This window comes from Populus trichocarpa, chromosome 8, assembly GCF_000002775.5.
Source record: "Populus trichocarpa isolate Nisqually-1 chromosome 8, P.trichocarpa_v4.1, whole genome shotgun sequence".
NCBI lineage: Eukaryota > Viridiplantae > Streptophyta > Magnoliopsida > Malpighiales > Salicaceae > Populus > Populus trichocarpa.
The window spans coordinates 13,726,307-13,742,347 of NC_037292.2; the positions used below are offsets into that span (position 1 = coordinate 13,726,307).

The 16,041-nt window shown below is 32.8% G+C and overlaps 1 pseudogene; it reads left to right on the forward strand.

Moving 5' to 3' along the window:
* Positions 1-3,208: 3,208 nt before the first annotated feature.
* LOC7473252 (uncharacterized) lies at positions 3,209-15,170 on the forward strand (annotated as a pseudogene).
* The last annotated feature ends 871 nt before the right edge of the window (positions 15,171-16,041 follow it).

The following is a 16,041-nucleotide window of genomic DNA, read 5'->3' on the forward strand; positions in this document are numbered from 1 at the left end:
GCGCGATAAACACGTAATTTGAACATATCTCATGTTCAAGTCATAGATTTAGCGTGTTAACCAGCTTTGTCCTGTGCAATATTTTTTTTCATTTATTTTTTATTGTTGTTGTTGCCTTATTTTTTTATCTTATTATCAAATTAAGCAAAACTTTACTCAATTATTAATTTTTTCTTATATCTTTAAAAACATAATCATCTTTTAATTTTTTTCAGGGCTAAAAAGAATTTAGCCTGGCTAGCAGTGTTGTGCAGGCTACTGATCTAGTGTGTGTGTGTGAGCTCATGCATGTGTTGACATTTTGGTTTATAAAAATATATAATTCTTAAAGTAAAAAAGACTGGTTGATGATACTCGAGTGCATGTGTGTATATAACAGCTGCCTTCAATTAAATAAATTAAAAATTATATGAGTAAATAAATATTATAAAGAGATATTAATATAAATAAAGACTAAATTAAAAAAGCTAAAAGATTAATGTAATTTAAAATATCTAATCTCATATTGCAATAATTATTAGAATCATAAAAGTGGATTTTAATAAAAATAATGATATACCATGGATTTTTTTTAAATATAAGAATATCTAATTTCATATTGCAATAATTATTAGAATCATTGTAACGTACGTTTTAAAGTATGTTTCTTTTGCAATCATGCAATAATAATAATAAAAAATTACGTAAAAAAATAACAGATAAAATCCAATGAAACAAAATAAAAAAGAATCACACAAGGTTTTCCAAAAAAACTGTTCTATAATTTTATATAAAAATGATATTTTGTCATAAAAAACAAGATATAATTATGTAGTCTGAGTTATTTTTTTAAAAGGAAAAATACATAATGGCAGGACAAACACTTGGGACTAGTGGCTCGGCATGCCTTCTCTGAGAGAGCGTTGGGAAACGTAATGGTTAATCCGTATTTTTAAAAAATTAATTTTTTATTAAAAAATAATATATTTTTATATTTTAGATTATTTTATTAAAATAATATTTATTTTATTTTTTAAAAATTATTTTTTAAATTAACACATAAAAAATATAAACCTATTTTATCATTATGTTCCAAATTTAAATCGTGAATCATTACTCATTCTCAATGAACTCTTGAGGTCTCGTTGCCTGGCCCAGATCAACTCATAATATAATATAAAAATAATATTTTCTAATAAAAATCACAAATAAGTAATTTTAATATTATATATAAAAATTCATTCATGAAGTCAGGCAATAGATGACAAATAAAAAAAATAAAGAAATTAATTTGCTTTATGTATTTTTTATTTTAATATAATATAATCACTTATGGGATAACTTTGTCGGTAACTAATACACTATAAGATGTGAAAAATAAGGTGGAAGATATTTCCTAAGATACTCTTTAACTTCACAATCTAATTCCATGAAAACTAATTTTTATTTTTTAATAACCAATATTCTGTTGAAAAAAGAGAGTATAATCTCTCCTTTTTTTTTTTTTATATGAACAAATGTGACTATTTTGTTATATATCTTTCATTCAATAAAAATTAAAAAGCTATTGAAAAAATAAAATAAAATTCCGGATGGTTAACCATCTAGGTGGTGCCCCAGTGGTAAGAGCTTGGGACCAAGAGGTTTGCTCCCTCTGTGGTCTCAGGTTCGAGTCCTGTGGTTGCTCATATGATGACCACTGAAGGCTTACATGGTCGTTAATTTCAGGGCTCGTGGGATTAGTCGAGGTGCGCGCAAGCTGGCCCGGACACCCACGTTAAACTAAAAAAAAAATTTCGGATGGTTTCAAAAGGGGGCAAGAGACATTTCTCGAACCGGAACTCTTTTATCTCATAGACACTTTTTTTTTTGCTTGGCCTTTTTTTTGCAATAATTATTGTTTTTTTGATGAAAATAACTAAATTCGATGTAAGTATATAAAAAAAATATAAGAACAATACATCGCTAATACGTTGTCGTAGGCAACCTTTTAATATTGTCACCACACCCAGCTCAACCGGTGAGCTAACTTGGAGACCTCTTGAACCTAACACTTCTCTAGCTTGAGTTTCAAATTGTACCGGGCAAGAACTAACTAGATGTAACCATGTTAAAATCCTGTTTGATTTCAATAAAAAAAAAAATTAAGACACTATTGTTTTAACATTTTTTTTTTATGTACTAGGATGACTATATTTTTTATCGACTCTAGTTAAATCGATCTCTCAAATCTTTAATATGAATAATGATCTCAAATAAGTTTAATCAATAGTATTTAACCAAACAATACTTGATAAAATTGAGTGATTGAATAAATTTTAAAAATCACTATGAAGGGTTATACAAAAGAACTTTTTGTTTATAGAATACAAAAATGCCATGATCTCATAAAAAAATAAATAAAAATTCAATGGTATCTAAAAAAACCTTCATAATTAGGTAGAAATATAAAATGTTTGAAAAAACCAAAAAAAAAAAAACACACCAATGCTTAGGCATGCTTGACCCATAAAAAAAGATCAGACCCACCTGCTAGTCTATTTTTATCTTTATTTATAAAATAAAACAATGCAGAAGACATATCATCTACAGATTTAGAATTTAATAAACATCTCAATCAAGGCCACAAAACACCTCAATAAAAACTCATTTTATATAATATAATCTATTAATACCGAGATTAATATTTTTTATGGTTGAAATTGATGTTAGTAAATTATTATTTTTAATGGATTATAAAAAATCCTTTTCTTTTATCTCGAATTTAGGAAGTTAAAAATAATAAAAATTAAATTTTAAATTAAATTTAAATTTTAAAAACTAAAGTGACTGAAAAATATATCAATTGAAAAACAAAACCTAAGTACGCTAATTTTAAAGTTGCCATCGAGTCTTCATATTTTTTTACCTTTGATTATTGTCTTTAATCTTGTTATTTTTTAACAAATTAAAAGTAATTAAACATCAATTTAGCCATAAAAAAAGCAAATTAAAAAAAGTTGATGAACAAAATGAAAAATAGCACTACTCTAACGTGGAGTGCACAAGTGAAATGATAGTTCTGATTGTTTCTGCGTTTCAAAAATATTTTTTAAAAAATTAATTTTTATTTTATTATTTTTATACTTTAAATTAATATTTTTTTAGTATTTTAAGATCATTTTGATGTACTGATTTTAAAAATTAAAAAATATATTATTTTAATATATTTTTAAATAAAAAACTTTTGAAAAATTAATAATAATTTAGAGATGAAAGAAAGCTATAAGGACAGGGCAGCTAGCCACAATCTTCGTTGTGGTTGGATCCATCCATCTGCGACTGCAATCAAAAGCGATCGATCAGGTAATTATGATAATAACTAATCAACAATGTGTTAAATCCAATTCAATTCTTCCTTAATATTGCTTGTGATTACAGAGGAAATGAATTTTCTGCTGCGTCCTACAACTCAGCACGTGACTGTCAAAGAACAGGTTTCGGTTTCTGTTGATGTTGATGAATCTCCTGCTGCAGTTGCGACTCTGGAGGGTCTTATAGCCGAAGATGGTGATATGGCTGCTGCTATTGGTGGTGGAAATGCCTCTGTTGTTGCTATAAAGAATGAATCATCACTTGTCCTGGAGAACCACTCTGATGTTTCTGAAGAAGAAGGATGGATCATTATCCCTTACGGTACTACAACCACTGACTTCATTTTTAATTAATTAATTATGCATTCGGAACATGTGATGTTGATAGCCAATTACCCTCTTGTTGCTTGGGAAATTATAATAATAATCTGAGATTGTAGAGCATTTTGATTTATCAGTGGTTCTTGGTTTTGATAGCAGCAATGGTTATTTGGAATGCGTTTTCTTAGATCACCATGCACTCGATCATCGGCGAACTTCACTGTTATTGAAATAGAGTTTTTGGTCTAAAGATGAAATTTGGCTTTACCATGCTGCTAATTATTTAGCCAATGTTGCATCTCTGCCCATATTTAAAATTCAAGTGCATGGTGTGGGAAAATGGAGGCGATCTTCATATACTCTAAATCAGTAAAAAATGTCATCATTTTTTTTTCATAACTTATTTCTTTTAGGTTTTGATGACTTGGTGCTTCTGATTCTTAAAAAATTGAATCATGGTACCTTAGTAGCCTCTTGTTCTCATCACCTGTTATAAGATATTTAGTATTTTCCTGTTTTGCCTGCTTCTAGTTCATATCGTTGGAACCTAATAATGTCCTAAGTGGCAATTCTAATTTGGAAAACCATTTGTTTCTGCTGTTCTGAAAAGCAGAAGTGCCCCCAAATGTCAATGTTCGTTCTTTAATAGTGTTCCCACCAAACTTTATTACTGGTTCTAATATCGAATAAACTGCAAACAGGGAGATTTGAGATCCAAGTTTTTTTCCATAAAGCAGAATTCGCATTAAAGTTCGCTGAATATACATTATACAGTGGTCCTTGTCTAAGGATATGGGTGATTAGTAATTCTATATGTTATTTAATGCTTTTAATTTCCATCAACAACCTCTAGCTAGTTTAGGGGTTTGGTTTCTTTAAAGTTGTGTTTAGTTCCTTTGTCCGGCTAATTTACTTGTTTTCTTAGCTAATCAAATCTGAATATGTGACATCCTAGCATACTTTAGGAAGTGAGAACTATATTGTCCGCTATTTTAAGTTTCAACTATTTTTTATTTTTCATTTTTATGTTTAGAGTTTCAATTAATACTTATTCAGGGGTTTGCTGATGATCTTGGAAGGGAATTCCTCAAACTATTATTAGATGGGCAAGATTTAAGGCATTTTTTCTTGGATGCACGGTTCTTTTTGCATGGGATGTTGTGCTACTAATTAAGAGCCAAACTTCTTGCTTTTTGTTAACGAGACTGAATTGGAAAATTTCAGAGGATATTCTTTTTTTCCACAGAATTTGTTTCATCAAGAAAAGTACTGTGCTAGATTGATTCTCATATCTATCGCATTTTCTAGGAATCTGTTAATTGCTCTTTTTATTTGCTTTATCATCTGACATGGCCATGTATCCGTGGCGTCAAGTCTAATAAAGTTGTCAAGTCTAATAAAGTTGTGAAGCTTCATGCCCTAATATACTTGCACATCTTATTTCTTTAGTTTAATCTAAATAGGAAGGTAATGCCAGAATTATTCACTGAGTAAAAGAAAAAAAATTATAGATCCTTTATAAAAAATCAATACTGTAAGATATTTGTCGGCTGGTATCTAGTTGGAGTGTGATTTGGGTTGGCTTAGGTTGGAATCACCATCAGGAAGGTTATATCACTTAGCCCTCATCCAACCCACCCCTTGAGACTTCTTTTTACTTCCACTATTTATTTGATGTAAATTGTAATTACATGCATGTATGATAGAAGAAGAATGTATGAAGTCTCTCATCTGCAAGAGGAGATGAGCATGGCAAGTGTCGCATGTGGGCAAGAGGCGTCGGGGAGTTGTTGGGAGTCGTCACCTAGTTGTTTGGTTTAAGGTGCTAGGAAACCCGGGTATCCTGGTTTTATCAGAGATTCAAAGGATAAGGGACTGGTTGTGGCCAGAGAAGGTATTAACACCCTTAACGCACCCTATCTGAGGTAAACTGTTTTGTGTGGTTTAATGGATTTGATGATTTTATGATTGGTTGTCTATCTATAGCTTAGGATTGAGATTTATTCGTGTGAATAAATTTGGTGTTAAGAATTTATTATGGGCTTGTATACCCAAATAAATTCTTATGAAAAAGGTTTTTCATAATTTGTATATTACGGTAAAAAATACTCTTAATTAAAATTAGTGAATATTTAGAATAACTATGAGAATTTTCTGGTTAACTCATATTATCAGCCTTGCTTGGAGGTTCAACATTTATACTATAATGTTTAACCATTAATTCTCATGAATGAAAAAATTGGTGATTATTGAAATATTAGCCAAATTCTCATGGATTCAATAAATTGATTATTAAACCCCAAAATGCATGCAAATATGTATTTTTGAGTTTTCATATGGAAATACTAAACAATATGATTTTTTATATTTTGGAGAGATATGCAACACACAAAAAGACTTTTTTTTTTGTATATTTGTAGGCTTTTTGGAATAAAAACTATCCAAAAAAATTAAAAGAGGTCTTCCTAAACATATCCTTAAACCCAAATAAAAAAACATCCAAACAAAGCCTGAAGGCAAATCTGAATTTTTTCTTTGACCCGGTCAAATGGACCCGACTGGGTTAACCCGACTGAGTTGACTCAAGAACAAACCCAATAGAAAAACCAAAACTAAAACATATCAAACTTCGTGAAAACATAAAAACTTAAGAAAATTTCAGCCAAAACATATCAAACATAAAAAACAAAAGAAAATGAATAACATTCATCGCCATTTCATAAATGCAAACCTCAATCTAGACCAGATCTCACACAAAAGAGGACATGGTTTTGTTCGCCATCATGCATAGAACAAGAATTAGGGGTTTGTTTGCTTCAATGGTCAACAAATCCACGTGATTTTGTTTAAATGAGTTTCGGTTCAAAATGGAAACCCTAGAATTAAAACCTGCTAAAACTTGTTATTGATGCATGGAATTCCTAGATTACTTACTAACAGTGGTGGACGAACCTGTGTGAATTGGGATTTGAACCAAACGAACTCTAAAACTAACACCTAAGGCAAGATTCAATGGATGAATCTGCCAAAACCCAGAAAACAAACCCAGAATGACAATTTTTAGCCTCTAAAACATGTTTTTCTTATTCCTACATACCATATTATTGATGATGAATATAATTAAGGCTAAAGAAACAACAAAACAATACTAAAACTCAAAAAATGCATTGATTTTCAATCCCAAAAGCTACCAACTCAAAAACATAAAACATCCTTGAACAAAATGACCTTAAAAATCCAACCATTATCACTTCAAAGGCCAAACCAACCACCCAGAAGCTGGGGCTATCTTTCATTAATAGAAGGTGCTCAGGGCTTTTTGCTGCTACTTTTGGCATCCATTAAATCAAAATACCATGCAATATAATGGAAAAGGGCAATCAACAACATATCAAGACATTCAAAACTTCGCATTGAACACAAGAAATCGATCTGGCAGGTCTTATGGACTCCACTTTCAAGGTTTGAATGTATATACCTTCTTAGCTTAGAAATCCCCAAATCTGAATCGATTCTTGGTATTTCCTTCCTTCCTTCTTATTTTCAAGCCTCCTTAGACAAGGTTGAACCTTCCAAATCCTCTTGGATGGAATCCTTGCACCTTAACCAAAGTTTCTTTCTTCTTCTTTCTTTTACTCTTTTCCTTCCCCATTTTCTTGATGCCTTTGCTGCTCCTGGATCCCTTCCTTTTATAGGTGGATTTAGGTCTTCTAGATGGATTTGTTAGGGTTCTCACAGACTAAAACCTAGTTGGTTTTGCCATAGAACCAATGGTTTTGGGTTTAGGTGGTTTTTTAGGAAACTTGGAGACCAAGGTGGGGTGTTTTCTGCCTTTAGATCTAGAGAGAAAGATTTTATACCCTTGATCCACCTTCCAGGGGTTTCTAAGTGGGAGCACACGAAAAAGTTAGGTGGTTTTTTATAAATGGATGTCCTTGTCAAGGCTGACTGGGTTGATCACTTTCATAGCTTTGCTGGAGCAACTCTGACGTCAATGTTACCTGAGACTACCTGAACTTGGTAGAGGAGGTGCACACCTTTCGATCGGATCCATTCTTGCTTGATTTAAAAGTTTGTAGCTCCACATTCAAACACTTGAAAGTGCTCACTCAAACAAAGTGATGATTGAAACTGTAATGCTGGCTGACTAGGGATAAGATGTTGCGGAGATCAATGGAGAATATGGGATGTCAATGTTTGATTTTAAAGACATGGGGTTGTAGAGGGGGTGTTTCTCAGTTGAATGACGGTGGTTGTTGCTTTTGGGGTGGTCGGAAACGTCACTTTTATTCGTCTAAAAGTACCTACTCGATCAGCCAAAAACTGAAGAAGAAGATGCATAGTGTCTTGAACGACGCCGCTTTGACTAATTCCTATAGATTAGGGTTTTTTGATTTAGGATCTGGCAATTTTCAATTTGATCCCTATTCTTCTGATTTCGTTTGATTTTACCTGTAATTTTCCTCTAACTTTCTAATTTCGTGCAATTGTGTTATTGCCAGATTCATTTGTCAGCCCCAATTTTGAGCGCCTTTTACAAGTTGATCCTTGGTCTTTGATTTGTTTAATTAGACCCCCAGATGACCACCAAACTTCTAATTTTCTTTGATTTGACCTCTGATTTCTCCTGATTTCAGTCCTTGAAGTCGCCCGTGTTTTGCAAGTTGGTCTTTGGTTCACAAATTGTTCAATTAAGTCCTTATTTACTCACCAGACTTTGAATTTTATGCAATTAAGCCCCTGATTTGACTAATTAAACTTTTCAAAATTCAATTTTGGTCCCTAAACCTCATTTGTTTCGATTGACATCAAAATTGACTCTTAAAAGTTGATTTCCCTTGCAATTAAACCCTTAATAAATTTAATTGAACCTTTAAAAATTCCAATTGAGTTTTTAAACACTTAAAGCATTTTTAGTGATGGGCCTCTTTGTCAATCAAAACCTTGGGTTGCTAATTTGGATATTTTGGTCTACCAACTTTCACTTAGTGTTCTTGTCTTCCATCATTAAACTTAGGCAGTTCTTTTTTAGGTTTGCTTCAGGTTTATTTCCTTGTATGTATTTTATTTATTTATTTATTATTATTATTATTATTTTTGGTAATAAATGGGTAGCAACAGCAAGGAGAATGAATTGTCCTCCCACGGTATTGAAAAGAACAAAACAAAACATTGAGACGCTATTCTCTGGTCCCTTTGAACATGGTCAATTAAACACCTTGAAAGTGCCCTGATGCAAACCTCCATAAGGAGGTCAAATAATCTATTATGTCAATTTCCATAGCAGTTTCTCTGATCAAGCTTGATCCTTGGAGATTCTCAATTTTCCATCTTATTAGCTGATGCAAACAATTTCAAACACCATAAATTTCTACAAAATTTTACAATCCTTCCCTCCCTCACCCAAAATCTGTTTAGCGCATTCATATCATTTCCTCAGCTTTGCTGTGTTGTCCAAGACGTAATCTTATAAAGAATTTGTGCCATACCTCCCATGCTACCAGGCAATTAGAATAAGTGATTTTGTGTTTCTCTACTACTATGTGGGCTTCTAACCTGCATCAGAACTTTGGCCTCAAACAAATCAATTTTGTCCCTCAAGTTTTACAAACTCTCAATCAAGTCTTTCCATTCATTTTTGGTCATGAATTCCTTCCAAATTGTACCTTTTTTGTGATAAATGATGTCGTTTTGTAGGGAACTTAATGTTTTCAGTTAAGGAATTCTAACAGAATGACCCATTTGATGAATCCAAATTATTTGTGAACAAATTTGATACAAAAAATTTGTTTGGGGGCAAAATTGATACTATCCCAATGGCTGGGGGTATATTTGAGGTTTGCCCTTTTTTGGTTCCAATTTTTTTCTTGATGTTTGTTTTTGATTCAATGACATGATTTCTCCATGTAGTTAAATAACTTTGTTGTGTTTTCTTCTATCATATTTAGCTTTTGATATGGTTTTGCAGGGGAACTTCCTGATGACTGGAAGAATGCACCAGATATACACTCATTACATTCCCTGGATAGGTCATTTGTTTTTCCTGTTACTATATATTTCTTAATCTGCTGATTCTTCCATTTTTATCATGTGTTGGTTACTATCCATTTGGGACATTCTATGTCCGTTATACAGACCTCAAATCCATGTCTATTTTAGGTGAACAAGTTCATATTCTCGCAAGTTTATCAGCATACAAGCAGGATATGGAAATTATCACTCCATTTAAAGTTGCTGCAGTGATGTCTAAAAATGGAATAGGGCAAAGCCCTGAGAAACAAAATGGAGATTTGGAAGGCGGAAGTGATTTCGTAACTGCACAAGGGGAAGTAAGTTGTAACAGTCAAGTAATAGGCCTTAATGACAATGTTGCATCAAAACAGAAGACTGATCCACAGAAGGATATTTCTGCTAGTGAATCCTTTCTCAGAATAGAGGATTACAAAAGACAAACTGAAGTGTTATTGGAAAGATTTAAGAACTCCCTCTTTTTTGTTAAGATCGCAGAGTTGGAGGAATCACTTTGGTAAAAAAGAAAAAACTGTGCTTGACCCAGAATACTCTGAGATGGATAGTCAGAACAAATCACAAAGAACCAATAAAACTGCAGATAACACATTCCATCTTAGTGCTCTTATTGATAGAGGAAATTTTGATACCAATGTCTCTGGTAGTGCCGCAAGAAATGGTGTTAGCTGTTGCTCTCTTTCTAATGGAGATATAGTGGTATGCAACCAAGAACCTCTAGGCTTATAATTTTTTTTCCCATCTGATTTCCTTTTGAAAATTAGTGCAGACTTTGACTTTTATGCTCTTATTTCCCTGCTGGGTGCTTATAATTAATGCCAACACTTTGCAAGTTGCTTTTGTATACAAACAACACGCCAATTTAGCAATAGAGTTGCATTATGTTTGAAAATTCTGCTTTGATATGCTGGATTTGCAGTACTGAATAATAAATGGTCTTTTAGAAGTTTTGAAATAGATGATTTATAAATAGCATATCGAATCTGTAAACTCATTTCTGCAGTTTGAACTGATCAAATTTTGTTTTGTTTTCTATGAGCTAGATAGAAAATGATCACTCCGTGCATTCAGCAATGCAATTTATTTTTCCAAAAGTATTGCAGTGAACATATATTTCTCTAAATATCAGTATTCTAGTCTATTTCTGGTATTAGATGCGTAATTTTTCTGGAGTCCATAATTGTGAAAGATTTTGCATGTTTCCCTAGTAGTTTAAGTCGTGGTTTTATAAACTGAATGTCTGTGGGGTATTTCTGTAGAATTAACAAAATATTTTAAGTGGTGCAGTTTATTTGCTAATATATGGAAAGAGGTTATTAAAACAGTATTTTAAGCCTAATAATCACATTGCTTTTACTTATTTTGCATGCAATTTTTTTTGGTCAATGTTCATCTGAAAGCCAGCATTCAGCTCCCATATAGTTGGTGGCTGGTAACTTCTTAATGGCACTTATGCATTGCAGTCTAATGATGTGGACATCTGTACTTGTTAGTCAGATCATGTGAAATGATATCTGTTGATAAGATGTTTGAGAGGTCAAATATGCTTGATCAATCAGCTTGTTTCCTATCTTTAAATACAGTATGCAATCATGATGCTGTAGCTCTTATGTGTACCATGCTTAACAGTTGTTGAGGTATTGATCACATTCCATTTCTTTGTTTGTAAGGGTGCAGGTGCTTTTACAAGTTAATGTCGGTGTACATTTTTCCAGAGACCCGATCATTGAGATTCTTCAATTTGAGAAATATCAGGAGAGAAATTGGTTTCCTGAGAACCAGGAGAACTTAAATTACAGTAATTGTGACCCATGTAGAGAACTATTAAAATTGTTGCTTCATGTGGATAACACCTTATCTTCTACTGTTCGCTCATTACCTCCTCCTCGGTTAAGTTCCAATTCTGGATTTGGCTGTGCATCACAGAAGTCTTCCTCTTCTGTTTCTCAGCTTTTCTCTCATTTTAGAAGTTACTCCATGTCATCACTGCCTCAAAATTCTGCTCCACCTCCGCAATCTGTTAAAGCCCAAAGCTCTAATTCCAACTTTGACCTTGAAGATTGGGATCGGTACTCATCTCAGAAGTTATGGAAAAGTCAAAAACATGAAGAGCACTTATCATTCCGGGGGGTGTCATTAGAGAGAGAGAGGTTTTCTGTTTGCTGTGGGTTGCAAGGCATCTACGTTCCAGGAAGGAGATGGTGGAGGAAACTTGAAATAATTCAACCTGTAGAAATCCATTCTTTTGCTGCTGACTGCAATACGGATGACCTTCTTTGTGTTCAGATAAAGGTGTGCATCAAGAATTTTACCATGCCAAATTTTGTAATGTGTTCATATATTTGGTGCCAAATCCCACCAATACTAATAAATTTAAAAGTTATTTTGCAGAACATTTCTCCAGAACATTACCGGATATTGTGGTATACATAGATACTATAACTATTGTTTTCGAGGAAGCCTCAAAGAATGGACTGACTTCATCATTACCACTTGCATGCACAGAAGCTGGAAATGACCACAGTTTGCCAAATCTAGCCCTCAGGTGTTCGTTCATTCTAGGTATCGTTATGTACTCTTATTTGTTGGTTCAACTGCATTTGCCAAGGTTAATCCAGTTTGCTAACACTTTTCGGGGGTGGTTTGTACATCTTTGATAATGTTCTTGAGTTGATTGGACAATCTGGCTTTACTTTGGGAAAAGTCCTTTTCTATATACAAGAAAGATAAATTTATTTCTCTTTTGCTTTCTCATCCAATTTACTTGTTCATTCTCACTCCTTTAGCTCAATCATCCTGGATTAGGCTGAAGCTTACTTCTATCTCTCGGTGGGTGCTTAGTGAGCGATTCAATGACAATTTATGGCTTAATTAATATTTGTTTTGAAATTGTTGGAGTGATGCGTGACAATGCTTCTGGTTCATGATTTTGACTTGAGCTAGTAGTCTCCCAGCAGCCTGAGAATCATCATCTACAAAAACTTCATAATGCCCTTTTCTGATATATATTGAGAAGGAAAAAACCATAAGATCATGCTATTAATTCTCAGTTTTATGTGGAAAAGAAGAGAAAACGAGCAAAGGCAGAAAAGAGATCGATTGCAATTGTATGCTGCTATTCATGTGTGTGATATATGGAATGATCAAGTAAAATTATGAATCAAACTTTTTCAGTACATTTCTTTGAATTTACAGAAGTTACCTATTTTTACTATTATTCTGGATCATAACCATAGAATTCTCAGTAAATTTTGAATTATAAGTGCATACACGGAACACTCAAAAGAGTGTTAACTATATTGACTGGTATCTTGTATAACTTCAATGGGGGAAACAATCTTGATTCACGAGTTTCATTCTTTACCATGAGCTTATTTAAGTTTTTCCCATGGCAGGAGAGGTGAGGAGCACTCATTCATTCTCAAACCAGCATCTTCTGAAAAGGATTCCAAGGTTCACAAAAAAAGGCTATCCCCATCATGCGGTCTTCATCTTGTATCAAATACTGTGGAAGGAAGAAGTGCGTTAAATGCTGATCAGCATGCAATCATGGTATCATGTCGCTGTAACTACACTGGTTTTCATTATTTTTGTGGTTTGCTTCACCATCTAAACTATTTGAAGTGCTTGTTTATTTACTTTCACCAACCTTTTGTTTCATGCTTTGTGTTGAATGTAGACTCAAGGCTGTTTTTTAAGCAGCCAACTAGTTGGCGACCAAATATCTCAAGGGATCTTTTGATCTCTGTTGCGTCTGAAATGTCGGGACAATCTTCTGGACCCAATGGGAAAGTCTCTCAGCTTCCTGTTCAGGTTGTTCTTCTTTTGCATTTTTTTCACTTTGTTGAAATATTTTTTTTTCTCATCTTCTGAAGCTGTTGTCAAATTCCCAGGTTTTAGCACTACAGGCTTCTAATTTGACATCTGAAGATCTAACTCTGACGGCGCCTGCCTCATTTACTTCATCTCCATCAGTGGGATCCTTGACTTCTACCCCAACAACACCAATGAGCTCATTTGTTGGTTTGTCCGAGTCTGCAGGTATAATAACTGGTGAGAAATATGGCTCTGCAGTGCAGGCACTGTCCTCTGTGACTACCATGTCAGAGAATATGAAATGGAATAGTGATGGTGGAGTTCAGTCTGTTTCTTTTATCGAACAGTCTTCTCCCATATCTGATGTTATTTCGAGTACAGGCTTGGGTTGCACGCATCTGTGGCTGCAGAGTAGAGTTCCATTAGGGTAATGTATCTCACTCTTGAGCTCATTTCTTTATTGGACTCTGATCTGGACATATTTTTACAACTTAGGTGATTATACAGATGTGTTCCTGTTCAATCTACGACTACCATCAAGCTTGAGCTTCTTCCTTTGACTGATTGGATAATTTCCCTCGACACTTTACAGATAGATGTTAAGGAGAAAGGTATCTTCAACTTACATATATCGTGGATTTCATATATTTTTTGGATTGTATAAAATAGGTTTTCTTTTTTTCTTCTGCTGTCAAAAGCTGAACCCTTTCATTAATTATAATGAATTCTCATTTACTTGATTTTTTTTCCAGAAAAAACTTGACCAATTTTGACAAATACTGCCACCCTCTCCTTTAAAAGCTGAACCATTCAATTATTATACTGAATTCTCATTTTTTTTATAAAAAAATGTTGATCAATATTGATGCAAACTGCCATCCTCTTCCTTTATAATAGGCATAGAAAGATATCTCTTGCAAGAATGTCTTCTGATATTTTTCTGAGAAAGTAAAAAGTATTATATTTAAACTGCATGCTCCAAGTGGTCTTCTGCGTAATGTATGCCCTCTTGCTCTCAAATGCTGAATTTTCTTGTGTATAACTTGTCTGCTCTCACCATCTCTTCAAATAAAACATGAAAGCTAATGCCATCCTGTAATGGTATTGAATGTTTTGGGAATTGAAGATGATTCTCCAAGTTTGGGTCATTGACAAAATGCATAAGCATGCATATTTATCAGTGTTGATCCTGAAGGTCGCCGTATTTGACTGGCCTTGTTTGTTATTCACCTTACCTTGGCTTTCAGATATAAGAGCTGCTGGCATCATATTGGAGTAGAATTGTTATCATCTGTTGCTTATGTTCACTATTGGAGTTGACTGCGATAATGGCTCGTATTCAATCTGTGTACTGCTATAATCTACATGCTGGCAGGTTCTGCTTCTATCAAGATCTAAACTTCTTGTGGGCAACTACTTTTTTTTGTGCAGGTCTAACTTATATTCCTGAGCACGCCCTGAAGATAAATGCAACTTCCAGCATTTCCACAAGGATCATCTAGGATTGAAGATGTATTTGTTAATTTCCATTGCTTCCCAGAGTTTATCTTCAACCATGTGAAGAGATTTAGAGGGCTGTACTCTTTGTAGATAAATCGAATTGTGTATTATATTCTTTTAGAAACCTTGTTTACTACTAATACAAAAGGGGTGCGCTGAAATTTTCCGGGGAAAGGTGGATTTGTGTGTTTATGGCTGGCATAAAAGCAGAGTTAGACTGATGTCGAAGAGACTTTTTTTTTTGGGGGGATCTGGTTCATAAAAGCAGGGTTCACTGTTGTCCAATTGTTCGTGATTTGCAATGTTTTTTTTTGTTTCTTCGGTTTATGTGTGGTAATGGATGAAAAAATATTCTTTATTTGAAAATATATTAAAATATTTTTTTAATATTTTTTTAATTTTTAATATTAATACATCAAAATTAAAAAATAAAAAAACAATTTAAAGTTTTTTCACATTTATAAATGAATGTTATTGTATTATTCGTCATTTTATCTTTTTTTCTTATCAAGAAAAAAATTTAAAAATGTTTTTTATTTTAAAATATATTGAAATATTTTTTTTTAATTTTTAATATTAATACATCAAGATAAAAATATTTAAAAAATCAATTTAAAGCTTTTTCACATTTATAAATGGAAGTTATTGTATTATTCGTCTTTTAAGTTTTTTTTCTCATCAAGAAAAAAATTTAAAAATATTTTTTATTTTAAAATATATTAAAATAATTTTTAAAATTTTTAATATTAATACATCAAGATAAAAATATTTAAAAAATCAATTTAAAGCTTTTTCACATTTATAAATGAATGTTATTGTATTATTCGTCATTTTAGCTTTTTTCTCATTGAGAAAAAGGTAAAATTTGTAAGGAAAAATAAAAAATAAAATGGTAAATCATGATAGATGAGAGATACTAAGCGGGGGGACTTGAATGTCAAGCTTCATCGATATTTAACGTGTAAAAGTAAACGAAAGGATGTGATTCAGTAACAGAGTTTAATAAAAGGGGTCAAATTAAGAATATTAACTAATAAGGGACCTC